The sequence below is a fragment of the Nerophis ophidion genome, linkage group LG09 (assembly GCF_033978795.1).
Source record: "Nerophis ophidion isolate RoL-2023_Sa linkage group LG09, RoL_Noph_v1.0, whole genome shotgun sequence".
Classification (NCBI taxonomy): Eukaryota; Metazoa; Chordata; class Actinopteri; order Syngnathiformes; family Syngnathidae; genus Nerophis; species Nerophis ophidion.
The window spans coordinates 41,087,660-41,105,788 of NC_084619.1; positions in this window are offsets into that span (position 1 = coordinate 41,087,660).

The following is an 18,129-nucleotide window of genomic DNA, read 5'->3' on the forward strand; positions in this document are numbered from 1 at the left end:
ACAGCAACTCAAATGTCCAAAATACTGTGGTATTATGCGGTTAAAGGAGACAACTTTTAGCTGTGTGTGTGCGCAGTGCTAATATTTCCTAACAGTCCGTGACGTCACGCGTACATGTCATCATTCTGCGACGTTTTCAACAAGAAACTCCCAGGAAATTTAAAATTGCAATTTAGTAAACTAAAAAGGCCGTATTGGCATGTGTTGCAATGTTAATATTTCATCATTGATATATAAACTATCAGACTGCGTGGTCGGTAGTAATGGGTTTCAGTAGGCCTTTAACTACTCACATACCATACGGCCTTGTTGATATGCCTTCCTCAGTTCAGTGAAGTCATCAAATTTATGCACATGCACACACACAACCTTACACACTGATCACTATCATGTCAGGAGGCAAATTAGTAATGTCACCTTGTATTATATGGTGTGCAGAAACAACACAGTAAAGGGCTATACAGTAAGTTATCTCTCTTATATTGACATTTCAGACACCATCCTGTATGTCATCATGTAACATAGAAGCACACCCCAGTTTAATGTCAGAATATAGTGCCCAAATAAACCTGCACCAGATTTACTGTGCACCAATAAAGTCTTTTGACCTCTCCATGTGATGTATAGTACTGGCTTAACTTACGACTGGCCTGCATCATATTCATAAAAGCAATCATCGAAAGGTGTGTATTTTCACATCGGGGCTCACCTTTACAGCAGGAGGCTCTATGCTGTGGATATTACTTTTGGGACTCCCTCTGTTGTAAGAAGCAGCTCTATCAGGATCCAGCTCATCTGTGTGTCTCCAAAAACTGCGTGCAAGGAAATTACATAGTTATGAAGAGGTCTGAAAAAATAAAATTATATTTCCTCTCCAATTTAGTAATACTTCTCTTTTGCTCGGATATTGATCTGGGAGAGGGACACCAACCTCTTGTATTCCGCTAAAAAAACATTTAACTACAAGGAAAGGTCTAATTGATTTCTTAATGATTTGAGCTAAATCAGTCTGAGATAACTTTTTAAATGTATGTCACTTAAGGAAGTGTACTACTTGTAATGCAATAGATAGCAAAAAATGCGCTGCTACAGTGTTTAACAAAATAATTTGACACAATAAATCATAGCATCTTGGGTGAGAAGCTACTTAACCAACTGGAAGCAATACGTGAAGATAGGCAAACACACTTCCATCCATCCATTTTCTACCGCTCGTCCCTTTTGGGGTTGCGGGGGGTCGCTGCATCATATCTCAGCTGCATTTGGGCGGAAGGCGTTGTACACCCTGGACAAGTCGCCAACTCATCCCAGGGCCTTTGTGGCGTACCTCAGGGATCAATACTTGGACCAAAATTGTTCAATCTCTATATAAAGAACATTGGTAAAGTTACAAAGGACTTAAAGTTATAATTACTTGCAGATGATACAACTGTGTCTTGTTCAGGAGAGAACACACAAAAGCTAATACAAATAACAGAAGAAATGTACAAATTAAAAAGATGGTTTGACAAAAACAGACTATCTTTGAATCTCAGTAAAAATAAAATAAAACTATTTGGTAACAGTAGAAGGGAAAGTCGAACACAAATACAAATAGACATAGTAAATACTGTATTGAATGGGTTAAAACAGGGGTGTCAAACTCGAATACAGAGTGGGACAACATTTTTAACTGAACAAAGGTTGAACAAATGAACCTTTGAATAGGGACCCAAACAAATTTTGCATTGAATATTTAACAAGCAAGGCTTATATAACTTTATAGTGACATGCAAAATCGAGTTTCAAATAATAATAATAATAATAATAAAATATCAATGGCAAATAAAATTTAAATACAAATTTAATGCCTCTTTTCAATTTGCAGCCTTCTGAGGGAAATATCAAAATAAACTTTTTTCACAAGTTAATAATAAATTTGAAAATAAAATAACAATAATGAAGTAATCAAACATTCAAGCCTTAAAGGTAGGAAGAGAAAGTGCTCTAATGTTAATTTGATATTGCCTCAAGGGCCAAATGAAATTGCACGGCGGGCCAGAGTTTGACACCCATGGGTTAGAGAGAACACATTTTTGGGTGTAATAATAGATGATAAAATTAACTGGAAATCTAATGTAAAAAAATATAAACAAAAATACCAAGAAACACGTGAATAACGCAAAACATGTTTGAGACCAAAAATCACTTCATACTCTTTACTGCTCACTAGTGTTACCATATCTGAATTACTGTGTAGAAATATGGTGAAACAACTAATGTGTGCTTCATTCACTAATGGTGTTAAATAAAAGATCAATTCGAATAATGTTGTATATAAAGACCATACAAACCCTTTATTTATTGAATCACAAATATTGAAATTTAATGATTTGGTGCATTTGAAAACAGCTAACATTAAGTTAAAAGCAAACTATAACCTGCTACACAAGACTATAAGACAATTGTTCTCAACAAAAGAGGAGAAATATAACCTTAAAGGAAAATATAATTTAAAACAATTGTATGCTCGTACAACACTTAAAACCTTTAGCATATCCGTATGTGGAATTAAATTATGGAATGGATTAACCAAAGAAATCAAACACAACAAAGATATGATTCAGTTTAAGAGACTGTTCAAACTACAAGTGTTCAAAAGTACACAGAGTAATAATTATGATGAACATATTGAACCCTTTTTTTTCTTTTGAGAAAAAGATTATTGATGTATTTAGGATTTGTTTACTTACTATGGTATATCATTTATTTATTCACTTTTATGTTACAGAGAACAAGGAAATGGGATAAAATTGCTATGTTATGAAAAAGAGCGGGATTAAATAAATTCAGCTTTTCGGACGTGCTGTAATGAAACAACTGGAAATATGTGATGCCTTACATTGTATCATACACATGTTCAAAATAAACTAAATCTGAATTGAACTGAACTTTTATTTGTGAGTTTTTGCATTATTTTCTACGAACTTATTGGTAAAATAACTCAAATAAGTCATTCTTGTTTTAGACAAAGCATTACTCAAATCAATCAACTACCTCATTCATTAACATACTTTTTTCAGTCTGGAGAACCACATTGCTGAAAGGCACCAAACTAAAGTTAAAATTACAAGTTCAGTTTATTTGTTCGTATATTTATTTTTTTAGTATGATTTCTAATCTGAACATTTTTTAGCAGTGTCATCTGAAAATCATACAACAAATATTTAAAGGCCGTGTAGAAAACCTCCCAACTTTGGCCCCAGTATTCACCTATGGGTTACGCCGTAATCGATATACAATTATAGTGATGCAGTATGATGCTTTTTCAGCTTTATGAATTGCTTGCAGTTCAAGTCGCTTTTCAACAATTTCAAAACCACCCATTGATACCATTCCAATACAGTATCATGATGTGATTTATTGTATCAAATGCCCTTGGCAGAAATACTCTAGCTGTTGACTATTTGCAATCTAGTCATCAGATATTGTCATTTGTGCTATCAATGTTAACATTTTATCAGATTAAATTCTGAATTTACAGTGGGGCAAAAAAGAATTTAGTCAGCCACCGATTGTGCAAGTTCTCCCACTTAAAATGATGACAGAGTTCTGTAATTTTCATCATAGGTACACTTCAACTGTGAGAGACAGAATGTGGAAAAAAATCCAGGAATTCACATTGTAGGAATTTGAAAGAATTTATTTGTAAATTATGGTGGAAAATAAGTATTTGGTCAACCATTCAAAGCTCTCACTGATGGAAGGAGGTTTTGGCTCAAAATCTCACGATACATGGCCCCATTCATTCTTTCCTTAACACGGATCAGTTGTCCTGTCCCCCCTTAGCAGAAAAACAGCCCCAAAGCATGATGTTTCCACCCCCATGCTTCACAGTAGGTTTGGTGTTCTTGAGATGCAACTCAGTATTCTTCTTCCTCCAAACACGACGAGTTGAGTTTATACAAAAATGGATACATGGATGATACAGCAGATTGGGAGAATGTCATGTGGTCATATGAAACCAAAATAGAACTTTTTGGTATAAACTCAACTCGTCGTTGATTCAAGCATTTCCCCATTTCATCGCCAGGATAGCCGAGCTAGCTTCCGGTGTTGGCCGACATTGTCTCACAAGATGTAGTTTCTCTTTAAATATCCTTCTGAAAATGGTTTTGGAAATAAATATCTGCCATTTAATCAATGATTTGTTCTCCTTCTTTGTGGGTTAAAAAAGTGAATATTGGTGATTTTTCTTCCAGCCCGGTAGGGTTACGGCGCAACACTTCTGCTTTAGTAAATTGCAACTTGTGATTGGATACTCACTTTGGCATGACAAGTGAGTATCCAATCACAGTCTTGTTAACATCAGGCTACCTAGATAGGCTACTGTCAACAACTTGTCATCTGATTTGCTATCGCAACTGTCTATCAACTGTATGTGTTTTCAAATTCATCCACTAACGGTCTCGGGTGTGGCTCTGCAGATCTGCATAACACCGCCGCGGCTCAAAACAGTGAGTATCCAATCACAGGATGCGTAAATGTCACATTCAACGTAAGGCCAGCTAAAAGGCCTTACTAACAACAACTCGTGATCTGATTGGCTATCGCAATTATCTATCTCCCCCAGGCAGATTTTGTACAGAAAGGCAACATAAGCTAACTGAATTCAGATTGGATAAAAACTCTAACCTAAAAATAACAACACTGGAAGGAGCATAATATGACTTGAAGAGAATAGGAACACTTAAAATTAAAAATTAATAAAAAAATACTTCTTTTTTTTTTCATTTATTTTTATTGACATCCAGCATCAGACATTTCCAACCACTAAATCATATTTACATACATCACACAGCCGTTGTCTGCCCTAAATGTCAAAAGTAAATACTTTTATCTTCAATTATGATCATGATTTCTGGTTAGGTTAGGCCAGCAGAGAAGGCCTTGCTGGCCCTGACAGTATATATATATATATATATATATATATATATATATATATATATATATATATATATATATATATATATATATATATATGTGTGTGTGTGTGTGTACATAGTATATCAATATAATGGATATATAATTATCTTGTTTACTTCCGTGACAACCACCTCAAAGTTTTGTAATCATTCAGAAATATCAAGCAGCTAAAATGAGCCAAAGATAGATAAGTGTGTAGAGTGTTTTGCACGTTTCCGTTCATGTTTTGTACTGGATTTAAATGGGTATAAATTTGATTTAGATTTTTTTGGTGCATGGTGCATAAAGTCCACAAAGCTAAGTGAGCAGGTTGTGTAATGTGTAACCATGTCTGTTGGTATTTTATGTTGTGGTTGGATTTATTTGATATTTTTTGCAATATGACTAGGTAAGGTGGTTTGGATTCGGGTCCTATAAGCCAGTGGTTCTCAAATGGGGGTATGCGTATCCCTTGGGGTACTTGAAGGTTTGCCAAAGGGTACGTGAAATTTTTCAAAAATATTCTAAAAATAGCAAAAATCCTTTATAAATATATTTATTGAATAATACTTCCACAAAATCTGAATGTAAGTTCATAAACTGTGAAAATAAATGCAACAATGCAATATTCAGTGTTGACAGCTGGATTTTTTGTGGACATGTTCCATAAATATTGATGTAAAACATTTCTTTTTTTGTGAAGAAATGTTTAGAATTAAGTTCATGAATCCAGATGGATCTCTATTACAATCCCCAAAGAGGGCACTTTAAGTTGATGATTACTTCTATGTGTAGAAATCTTTATTTATAATAAAAATTACTTGTTTATTTTTCAACAAGTTTTTTGTTTTTTTATATCTTTTTTTCCAAATAGTTCAAGAAAGACCACTACAAATGAGCAATATTTTGCACTGTTATACAATTTAATAAATCAGAAACTGACGACATAGTGCTGTATTTTACTTCTGTATCTCTTTTTTTCAACCAAAAATGCTTTGCTCTGATTAGGGGGTACTTGAATAAAAAAAATGTTCACAGGGGGTACATCAATCAAAAAAGGTTGAGAACCGCTGCTATAATCTAATGGTACGCACACTTAAGTTCAGAGCAAAATTAAAGGTAATCGACCTGACCTACTCATATTGGTCACTTGATTGCAACACAATACCAGCATCATAATTGTCAGACTATAACGATGGATGGCATCTTCCAATGGGTAGGGTTACTTATTAAAAACTCAAGACGTCTAAGGGGCCAAATTAAAAACGTTGACCAAAGTTTGGACACCTGTGCCTTAAAAGGTTATGCTTCTTCTTCATGCCAGCCCCAACCATTTGCTTTATGTCCTAACCATTGAACTTGTGTGTGCATGTGTGTCTGACTTTGCCATTCTCTATGAAAAGTCACAATGACACTGCAATCACCAGGGAGTAGCCTCATATGACTTCATCACAGTCAAGAGGGAGGAGTACCACACACACACACAGACACACACACACAGACACACACACACACACACACGCAGAAACACACACACACACAAACACACACACACACAGGTTCAAGCATACGGTATTAAAAAAACAAATAAGAATCCCTAAAATGACAAACTACGTATCTCTCTATGTCAATGTTTCATGTAAAGCAACAAGCATCAATTCAATTAATTATATATTACCCATACTCCAACTAAGGTTATTGTCATTAGTGATGGGATCGGCAGTTCTTTTGACTGTACTGAATCATTGGAATCAGTTCCTTAAATTGATTCGTTCAAAAGATTTGTTTACCGAATCAATTCTGCAGCAGCAGTTCTGTGTGCAGGTCGGCGAATCATGAGTCAGTCAGTAACAGCTTCCCCAGTGGCAGATCTCGCTGTGTGTGAATCTAACAAGTTAATAAAAATGTATTTTAAAATTTGCTACAAATATTATTTTCTTTTTTTTCCTTCTTCTTTTTTTGTGTCCTCTCCATGAAGTGTCCATGACATTTTAAAATTGATCTAAAAACAAAATAAATAAATAAAAATGTTTTTAAAGTGGTAAAAATTACATACAAATTTACAAATGGTATTATTATTTTTACATTTTAACATTTGACTTGACGACAAAATTAAAATATATTCTTAAATGGGTTTGAAATGCAATTATTTTCTACATTATTACATTATATCTATTTTAACAATTCATAGTGGATTTGACAAGATAGAAAAAACGATTCTAAAATGTGTTACAAGTTTTCTTTTTTCACATTACATTTTATTATTTTAACATGTAATGTTTCTAACAAAACATACATATATTAAAAATGTAATAAAAATCACTCTTCCTTTTATATCACAGCCAATGTGGGTTATTTTATTTTTAAAACAATTATGATCACTTTAAAAGCGGTATATAATAAACACGATATGAAAAAATAGAATAAGAAAATGTGTGCAGGTTGGCGAATCATTAGTCAGTCAGTAAGAGCTTCCCCAGCGGCAGATCTCGCTGTGTGTCAGTTGGCGAACGACACAAGCCCTCATCACCCAATGAACGACACGCGCAGTGACTGAACGAGATCCCCAATGTGACGTCATCCTCCGCGACACGGTCAGTTCTCTGTGTCAGTACGTTCGCGAACGTGATTCACGTGATTCGCGCCAGTTCCACCCATCGCGGCGGAGCTCAACTGAACTGAGAACTGAACGAATCAGTTCATGATGTGATTCGGTTCAGTACGTTCACTCAAAAGATTCGTTTGTTCGAACAAATCATTCGCGAACGACACAACACTACTTGTCATTGCAAATTGTAATCGCAAGTGGGCATGACACTCAGCATCAAAGGTTGGAATTGGGGTGTGGAGAGGGGCGTGTTCCACGCGTCCCCTGCGGGCGGGGTGTGTGCAGGGGCCGGCCATGAAGCAGCCAACAGGTGAGTGGATACCTCAGCTGGAACGAGTGATCTAATCACCTGTTCCCTTTATTAGCAGCGCTGGAGACCATGAAGGGGAGGAAGCAAGTGAGACGAGAAAGAGAGCTACACGAGCGAGAGAAGTGACAGCTGAAAAGTTGTAGGGACTGACGAGATTGTGTGATTGAAAGAGAATAAATAAGTTGTCAAACCTGTATCCTGAGCTGTGTGGTACTGTTGTCAGAAAAAGCCCGGGAGAGACGCAGGAAACCTCCACAACTGGCGCCCAACTCAAGCGAACCACGACAATGTCCACCACATCACCCCTGGAGGCGCTCGGGCAAGTGCTGGCGGAGGTATCGGCAGCAAGCCGGCAACAGACGCAGCTAATCCAGCAGTTGATGGACAGATCCACGGTAGGAGGGGGAGCAACAACAACCATGCAGCGAATGGGGGAGGCAGAAGAACCCCACACCTTCCTGGACATCTTCGAGGCCACGGCGACCTCATGCGGATGACCAGAGGCAAAGTGGGGAGTGAAGCTGCTGCCGCTTCTGGTGGGGGAGGCACACCGAGCAGCGTTGGGTCTCCCGGCAGCCGCCAGGATGCAGTACGACAATTTACGCCACAAGGATCAGGTCCCCTCCTTGAACAATCAACACACGCACACACACACACACGCACCCAGTCACACACACATACACATCCCACAAAGGGGGGGGGGGGGGGGGGGGGGGACAGGGAATATAATCATCTTGATCTAAAATTTATGGACTCCTTTTCCATTTCAGGGTACAAGCGCTGTCCAGAGAGGGCTTCCCTCACAGAGTGCGCCTCAGACATCCGGGCCAGTGTGCTGGGGTTGCGGTCAACCGGGTCACTTGCGCCGAGAGTGCTCCTTGATGGAGGTGGGGCAAGTGATGCAGGTTGTCGGGGCCCCAGCACCCGCCCCCGATCTAGGAGAGACGTACTGTGTCCCGGTAAGAATACAAGGGAGTACATACCAGGCGATGGTGGATTCGGGCTGTAAACGGTCCATGATTCACCAAAACCTGGTTCGACCTGGGGTGTTGAGGCAGGCGACACGAGGAAGAATCAGGTGTATTCATGGGGATGTGCATGAGTACCCGATTGTGCCAGTGGAAATTTGGTATGAGGGTCAAAAGCATAATGTCAAGGTTGCCGCAAGCGCGCAGCTTACGCATCCCATAGTTTTAGGAACAAATTGGCCGGGGTTTAACCAGTTAGTGACACAATGTGTGGGGATGCGGATTCATCCGGCACTGACAGGCGGGAACCGGCAAGGGCTTCGCGGGAGGCCCCACCGGCCCACCGTTGGCAGTCCACGGAGGATTTTCCCCTTGAGCAGTCCTGTGATGAAACTTTGCGCGCGGCCTGGGACCAGGTGGTTTGCATAGACGGTCAGCTGGTGCGCCCGGGGAAAACGCAGGTATTCCCCCACTTTGTGATTATTAGGGATAGGTTATATAGAGTGAGCCGTGACACTTAAACAAGTGAGGAGTCCACCCAGTTGTTGGTGCCAAAACCCCGCTTGGAAATGGTTTTCCAGGTGGGGCACTGCAATCCCCTTGCTGGCCACTTGGGGTACAAGAAAACACTCGGGTCATGGTCCGTTTCTATTGGCCAGGCATCCGGGCAGACATACGCCGCTGGTGTGCTGCCTGTCCGGATTGGCAGCTGGTAAACCCGGCTGCCGTTCCAAAGGCCCCTTTGCGGCCATTACCACTCATGGAGGTCCCGTTCGAAAGAATTGGGATGGACCTCATCGGACCATTTAACCCGAGCACACGGAGATATCGCCTTGTGTTAGTGCTGGTGGATTACGCAACGCGGTATCCGGAAGCAGTGCCGCTGCGCTCCATCTCTGCCAAGAGTGTGGCGCAGGCACTCTTCACGGTCATCTCCCGCGTCGGAATCCCGAAAGAGATTTTGACGGACCAAGGCACGTCCTTTATGTCACGCACTGTAAAGGAACTGTACGGGTTATTGGGGATTAAAGCGATCCGCACCAGTGTATACCACCCACAGACTGACGGGCTGGTGGAACGGTTTAATAAAACACTGAAAACCACGATCCGTAAGTTCACGCACGAGGACAAACCTAATTGGGATAAATGGCTGGATCCCCTATTGTTTGCGACGCGGGAGGCACCTCAGACCTCTACCGGTTTTGCACCGTTCGAGGTTTTATACGACAGGAAGCCGCGCAGCGTATTGGACCTAATTTAAGAAAGCTGGGAGGAAGATTCAAGCCACAGTAAAAACAAAATACAATACGTTATGGACCTGCGAGTAAAACTCCACCAAGTGGAGCACTTCTCACGCAAAAATTTGCTCCGCGCCCAGCAACGGCAACAGCGCACGTACAACAAGGGAACCCGGCTTAGAAAATTTTCACCGGGAGAAAAAATACTTGTACTACTCCCAACTTCCAGCTCAAAATTACTAGCAAAGTGGCAAGGACCCTTTGAGGTCACACGGCAGGTAAATGATGTGGACTACGAGGTTCGGCGCTCGGATCGAGGTGGAGGTTTACAAATTTACCATGTAAACTTACTGAAAGTATGGAGGGAGGCCGAGCCTGTCTCCATGGTGACGGTAGTGAGAGAGGGGGAGGAGTTGGGGCCAGAGATCCCGCGCTCCGCCTCTTCTTCTCCTCTTCCCTGTGATGACCAGCTCACATTGGCACAAAGAGCGCAGGTGGCTGAGTTACAGCGGCGCTATGCAGATGTGTTCTCCTCGCGGCCCGGGCGCACGGATCTCATCCGACATCATATTGAGACCAGCCCGGGGTTTACGGTGCGGTCTCGGCCATACAGGCTTCCCGAGCATAAACGCAAAATAGTTCGGGACGAATTAAAAACCATGCTGGAGTTAGGAGTAATAGAAGAATCCCACAGTGCGTGGTGCAGCCCTATTTTTCTTGTAGGGAAGAAGGATGGGTCTTTGCGGTTCTGTGTGGATTACCGCAAGGTGAATGAGGTATCACGTTTTGACGCGTACCCAATGCCTCGGGTCGACGAGCTTCTGGATCGGCTGGGCACTGCGCGTTTTTTTACCACACTGGATTTAACCAAGGGCTACTGGCAGATTCCCTTATCACCAGAGTCCCGGCAAAAATCGTCCTTCTCCAGTCCGGAAGGTTTATACCAGTTTGTGACGCTCCCGTTTGGGTTGTTCGGTGCGCCTGCCACGTTCCAGCGCCTCATGGACCGGGTGCTGCGACCCCACGCGGCATACGCAGCTGCCTACCTGGATGATGTTATCATCCAGAGTAGCAGCTGGGGAGATCACCTGCGGCGGGTGGGGGCGGTGCTCGAGTCCTTGAGGCAGGCGGGGCTCACCGGCAACCCGGCGAAGTGCGCGGTTGGCCGGAGGGAGGTACAGTATCTGGGGCACCACTTGGGGGGGGGAGGCTTCAGCCGCAGGTTGACAAGACGGCAGCGATTGCAGCCTGTCCACCCCCCAAGACTAAAAAAGAGGTGAGGCAGTTTTTGGGACTGGCGGGCTACTACCGTCGATTTATTCCCCGGTTTGCGGACCTGACCAGCCCACTGACGGACCTCACCCGAAAGGGTGTTCCAGACCTGGTCCAGTGGACGGAGCGGTGCCAGCAGGTGTTTGAGGAGGTAAAGAAATCACTCTGTGAGGAGCCGGTACTGCGCATGCCGAATTTTAACATCCCTTTCTGTCTGCAGACGGACGCGTCGGGCCGGGGACTGGGGGTGATTTTGACCCAGCGGGTGGAGGGCGTCGATCGCCCCATACTTTACATCAGCCGGAAATTGTCAGACCGGGAGGCGAGGTACAGTACGGTGGAGAGGGATTGCCTCGGCATCCGATGGGCGGTTGGGGCCCTCCGCTACTACCTGCTGGGGCGGGCCTTCAGTCTCTGCTCAGATCACAAACCTCTCCAGTGGCTCCACCGTATGAAGGACGCCAATGCGCGGATCACCCGGTGGTATCTCGCATTACAACCCTACAACTTCCGGGTGGTCCACAGGCCGGGTGCGCAGATGGCCGTGGCCGACTTCCTCTCTCGCCCTGCTATTGGGAGGGGGGGGGGGGCGGCCATGAAGCAGCCAACAGGTGAGGGGATACCTCAGCTGGAACAAGTGATCTAATCACCTGTTCCCTTTATTAGCAGCGCTGGAGACCATGAAGGGGAGGAAGCAAGAGAGACGAGAAAGAGAGTTACACGAGCGAGAGAAATGACAGCTGAAAAGTTGTAGAGACTGACGAGATTGTGTGATTGAAAGAGAATAAATAAGTTGTCAAAACTGTATCCAGAGCTGTGTGGTACTGTTGTCAGAAGAAGCCCAGGAGAGACGCAGGAAACCTCCACATGGGGGTCGAATCACCAAAGATGATTCCCGGGCGCGGCTACTGCTGCTGTTCACTGCTCCTCTCACCTCCCAGTGGGTGATTAAGGGTGATTGGTCAAATGCAAATAATAATTTCAACACACCTAGTGTGTGTGGGACCACCATTGGTACTTTATATAATAACTGTGTGGAGAGATGGAGCCGAGGAGCCGACAGCAGGGGCGGACAAATGCCGGTCCTACCCGCAATGGCGGCCAGGAGGCGGGGCGTGCGGCGGAGAGAGGAGGCGGGACGCACTCAGAGCGACGCTCCAGCCAGCCAAGTCAGGTGCGTTCACCACACACCTGCGCTCAATCTGCTCATCTATTGTTACAGCACAAAAGAGGGGAAGGAGGAACGATCGAGGAGGAGTAGGCGAGGACACCACGGCAACCAGACAACGAGCACAACGATCGAGGACAAGAGAGAGAGAGAGATGACGACCCCCGCAACGGACGCAAACGCCGGACGCTGAAAGGCGTGCAGCGGCGGCAAGCAGGAAGAGCCCGCGCGCTGAAAAGTGACGCGATCGGATGGCCAGACGAAGACAGCTTTATTGAAATAATAAACACCAGTCAAACCTGCTATGATGCGTCTTGTGTCCAGGGTCACGGCAACCCACACGGGGACGGCGGCTGGGAGTCTGCCACAAGCTGTAAATGTAATTCTGAGAAATACCCAGCAAAATAGGTGGCGTTGCATAATTAAGCAGCCACACAGATATGTAAAACTATCAAAATCTTGATGGTGAAATTTGTTTAAGTAAAACTTGATTTAATTTTTTTTTTAATTGCCATGTGTTTGTCATTGTGTGGTCAGGTTATATGTTATTTACAGCGCTGTGGGTGCAGTCAGACAGACACTTTTAGAGCAAATGTAAACACACAATGAAACATGACAACACCTTCCTGTTTATGAAAAAAGTTTGTCATACCTCAATCAAAGCATGAACAGCTGTTTGGTTGCATAGAGAGTTTGGAGAAGATGAGCACTATGTGGCCAACTGATGTAAAGACACCATTCACAACAACAAGTCTAACTTTTCAAGGATGATATCGTTTATTCATCCATGTAACAATGTTACATTCAGATTTCTCGAGGTGAACAACTTTCTTTTTTCGGTATGGGACTTATTTATTTGTCAATAAATAAGTCCCATTTATTGACAAATAAATGGTGACATTGAACTATGTTACCACGATTACATAGTTAACACCAATTTATGAACTATGTAATTTATCAATGACATAGTTAATACATATTAAACATAGTTAATATGTATCAACTATGTATTCATAGTTAATATGTATTTTTGTATTAGTTTTTGCATACAATTTCATTGTACAATGTACAATGACAATAAAGATATGTTCTGATAATAAATTATTATTTCTATTTTGCTAAATGTGTACATTAGGTATTGAATAACACATTTTATATTTGTATCCTAATTTATACATGTTCATTACATATGGTAAACATTTTTATTTATAACTTTTCTATAGGTGGCCTACTCACATTTTTAGGTGGTTTCAGGCCATAAGTGTTAAAACAAAAACATTACAGAGCACACATGGAGCTGAACGGAGCACACATGGAGCTGAACAAAAAAAGTGAACCATCTGAGGCAAAATTATATGAAAAAAGGTGGAAAGGTTAAAACAAAAGTACGTAAAAGTGCATTGATACATAAAAATAACCAATGGCACCACTTGCAATGTAGTTGAAAGGACTGAGCTTATGACAGAGGTCCTGTGGCTATGAGTAGGATGGGTTTGAATTTGTTGAATTGCCTTATAAACTGAACCCCTCACAGGCAGATTTATAGCCTGCGGGAGTTTGTTTGTTTTGCTTTTTCCTCAATTTATGCAGAACATTTAATTCAATCCTAAAACATGCAGAACATTATCACAACCCTAAAAGTTTAATTTTACAAGGTTTCACTCCAGTTATAATAACATGCTTTTAACACGTTTCAAAATGTGTTTACTTCCTACAAAATATGAATAAGTGAGTGAAAAAAAATCCGGTAAAAGGCACAAAGGTTTGCTGAAATGCTTTATGTATAATGGGACAAATATGAGCGATTTAAAGGGACATTTTGGGTCATAAATTCATTGGATTATTGCAGAACTATTATTTGGTCATTACTAATTGTTTGTACAAAACTGATAATACAACAACTACTATACCATAATAAAAGTAATTAACACTTAAAATTAGGTGAGTCAGTAGACTAAAACCGAAAGTTTACTTTAAAGGGTTCCTATTTTTGTGTATTAAAGCTAAAATTATTCAATAAATAGTAATATAAAGCAACCAGACCAATAAAATGAAATGTCTTGAATAAAATAATTATGTCAATAAAAATGTAGTCTTGCACATTGTATGCAAATAAAACATCAAGTAAAACATCAAAATGACTGTACAGTTTTAGAAAGTGGATCAACACAAGCTTTTCCCTGAAGTATCCTGGGCTCCTTGTTGGTGTGTACTGATGTTATAGACCACGGGTGTCCAAACCTTGTCCACTGAGGGCCACACACTGAACAATCAAAGCATGAGGGGGCCATTTTGCTATTTTTCATTTACAAGTCCAATACAATACATACAATTTTTAAAAATGTTTAGGCCTCCCCTCAGGTTTGGTTCTGGAGACCACCAAAAAATTTGTCATATATATATATATTTTTTAAACGCTCAAATTTCTAGATCAACTTCAGGTCTATCTGTCGTCATTAAGTTAAAAAAATAACTAAAGGCTGCACAAACCACAGCGACATCCTCGGCTCTGGGCACAATTGGGGATCACTCTGTGAATTGTTCTCATTTCTCATCGTACAAACCTTGTGTAAATGATTCCAACACAGTAAGCTGCTTCTTAAGCTTGATGTATATTCTCGCGTCACGTAACTAGCGACACCATCTTGCCCCTTCCCCCAGTGTACCTTCCCGCAAGCCTTGCGTACTCCTCCCAAAAGATTGAGGTCGGTTGAGACGCAGACTGCACAGCTGTGATTGGTCAGCTTTTGAAGAGGGGAATCCCCAAGCACAGGAGAGCAGACTTTGTGTTTGAAATGCACAAATAGTTGTACGAAATACAGACACAGTGATAAAACATTTGCCTGACGACGGATTTTTTGTACTTAATATCTCAGTGTGCTCTAAAAATAATTACTGAATGTCTAGTTTTTCAGCTTATTGGGTTGTTGTTGCGTCCAGAAGTAGTCACAAAGTACGATACTGTTTTTTAACTTTTATTGCCAAACATCAAACACACGTAACCATAATACAATACCACCAGCATGGTGATAACCTAAAATAGTTATTTACCAGTTTTGTTTATTTTCAATTACATGATAACTGAGCTCTCTGTTGTGTTTACTAAGGGGAGATAACGACACCGTTCCACAAGAGGGCGGTAGAGTTCCAAGTATTTCATTTTATATAAATGTATATATGTATATATATATATATATATATATATATATATATATATATATATATATATATATATATATATATATATATATATATACACACATATATATATATATACACACACACACAATATAATATCTATAAATAATGACCACGATACCAGTATACTTAAGGAAAATGGAGTGTGTGACAAAATCCAAAAAGAAAAGCAAGTTGTCGTAGTCCGGGGGTGAGCAAGGAGTCCAGAACCAGGAAGTACGAGACAGGCAAGGAAGAACCAGGAGCACAAGACGGACAGCTTGGTGGTGAGGGAGGACACGGCAATCAACGCAGGGAAAACACAGAGATCAGGACATAAGCCAACTAGGAAGCTGGACACGAGCTTACGGTACGCCAACAAAAGGTTATATGTTGGCGCGACATGGCAAATTGTGCCGGCTTATGAAGGCAGCTCGCTCATCACGGGCAGGTCAGTTGATTGCAGATTGTCTGCATGCGCGAAGAGGCAGGCCCGCAGCGGAGAGAGAGCGCCTGTGGGCGTGTCCCGCGGTGCGCTCGTCAGGACGCAAAGACGAGAATGCATTAGAATGCGCCTTGGCCGTGACACTCTCTTGACCATATAGTGTTCCCATATATAAAAGCGTCCTCTGCCGCGTCTTGTTCAGAAGTTGCACAGTCTAAATAAGTAAAACATCCATTGAAGTTATTATTTTTAATGATTAGTTCAGTATAGACAAAGATGAAGATATAGTGCTTGTCATCACTCTTCACAGGTATCTAGTTAACGACAGCTGTAGTGGTACCCTCAGGACACGCTGCCCCCTTAGTGTTTTGGAATAAAATTACAAGTCTGGTGCCATTCTCCATGTAAGAACTAAAAATCAAACAAGACGCCATCAGATGGGAAACAATCTACGTGAAGCAAGAGTATAGTCCATCCTTTAGGTGGAGTTTCCTGTTGAGGTCTTGTTCGCCTCATAAAGAGTTGCATTTTCCCCACTCGGTTTGACGCTGTTTTGGATGGTGGAATAAGTTTGTTGTGCTACTGCTTTTTTTTAGAGAAACTGTGCAGTGTTCAGTCACATGTTCCACGCCTGTTGCCTCAAATCTAAAGCACAACAACATTTGTATTTTCTTTTGAACAAATGTCTCGCTCTCATCGGCGTTAGCAATAGCCGTGTTTTGCTCGGCTTGTGACTCTCTGCAAAGGAGGACAGGTGCGAGGGGTAAGGAAGCTCATGGTGGCAAAAAGTATGGTGGAACAAGAGGAGAAAAATGTCATTGTTTTAATTTGTTAAATCATCTGCAACAAAAAACTTAAATCTGTATAAAAAATTGGAGGCAGCATGGTGAAACAGGGGTTAGTGCATGTGCCTCACAATACGAAGGTCCTGAGTTCAATCCCGGGCACGGGATCTTTCTGTGTGGAGTTTGCATGTTTTCACCCCGTTACTGCGTGGGTTCCCTCCGGGTACTCTGGCTTCCTCCCACCTCCAAAGCCATGCACCTGGGGATAGGTTGATTGGCAACACTAAATTGGCCCTAGTGTGTGAATGTGAGTGTGAATGTTGTCTGTCTATCTGTGTTGGCCCTGCGATGAGGTGGCGACTTGTCCAAGGTGTACACCGCCTTCTGCCCGAATGCAGCTGGGATAAGCTCCAGCACCCCCCGTGTACCCGAAAGGGACAAGCGGTAGGAAATGGATGGATGAATATCTGTAAAATTGATTTAATGACCAGGCCTACTGTAAAGCAAAATGTAGGACGTTTGAAAAATGTGGACCATATTACCACTATGAAAAATTATGTAGACCACACAGAAGTGTTTTAGATTTAAATTAAAGATAATAATATGACCTCTTTCAATATAAAAAAAATACAGTAAAATTAACAAAAACATGACATGAATCAAGCCCTGACACTATCAATGGCCCATAGTGAAGTCACCCCCCCTCTTTTTTTTCTTTTTTTTTTTTTTACAGTAGATGCACTGCAAATTATTTGCCAATTGCCTAGATAAAACATTTTATTTCTAGAAATGTCCCTACTTTTAGAGCTATTTACTTATTTTCAGTGATTGACTTTACATCATAATCAAAATTTTAGCATGAAAAAAATAAGTTATGTAAATTCTAGTTCATCCATCGATTTTATACCACTTGTTCCCTTTGGTGTATATCTCAGCTACAATCGGGCGGAAGGCAGGGTACACCCTTGACAAGTCGCCACCTCATCACAGGGCCGACACAAATAGACAGACAACATTCACACTCACATTCACACACTAGGGCCAATTTAGTGTTGCCAATCAACCTATCCCCAGGTGCTTCCTTCCAAAGTGGGAGGAAGCCGGAGTACCCGGAGGGAACACACGCAGTCACAGGGAGAACATGCAAACTCCACACAGAAAGATCCCGAACCCGGGATTGAACCCTGACTACTCAGGACCTATGTATTGTGAGG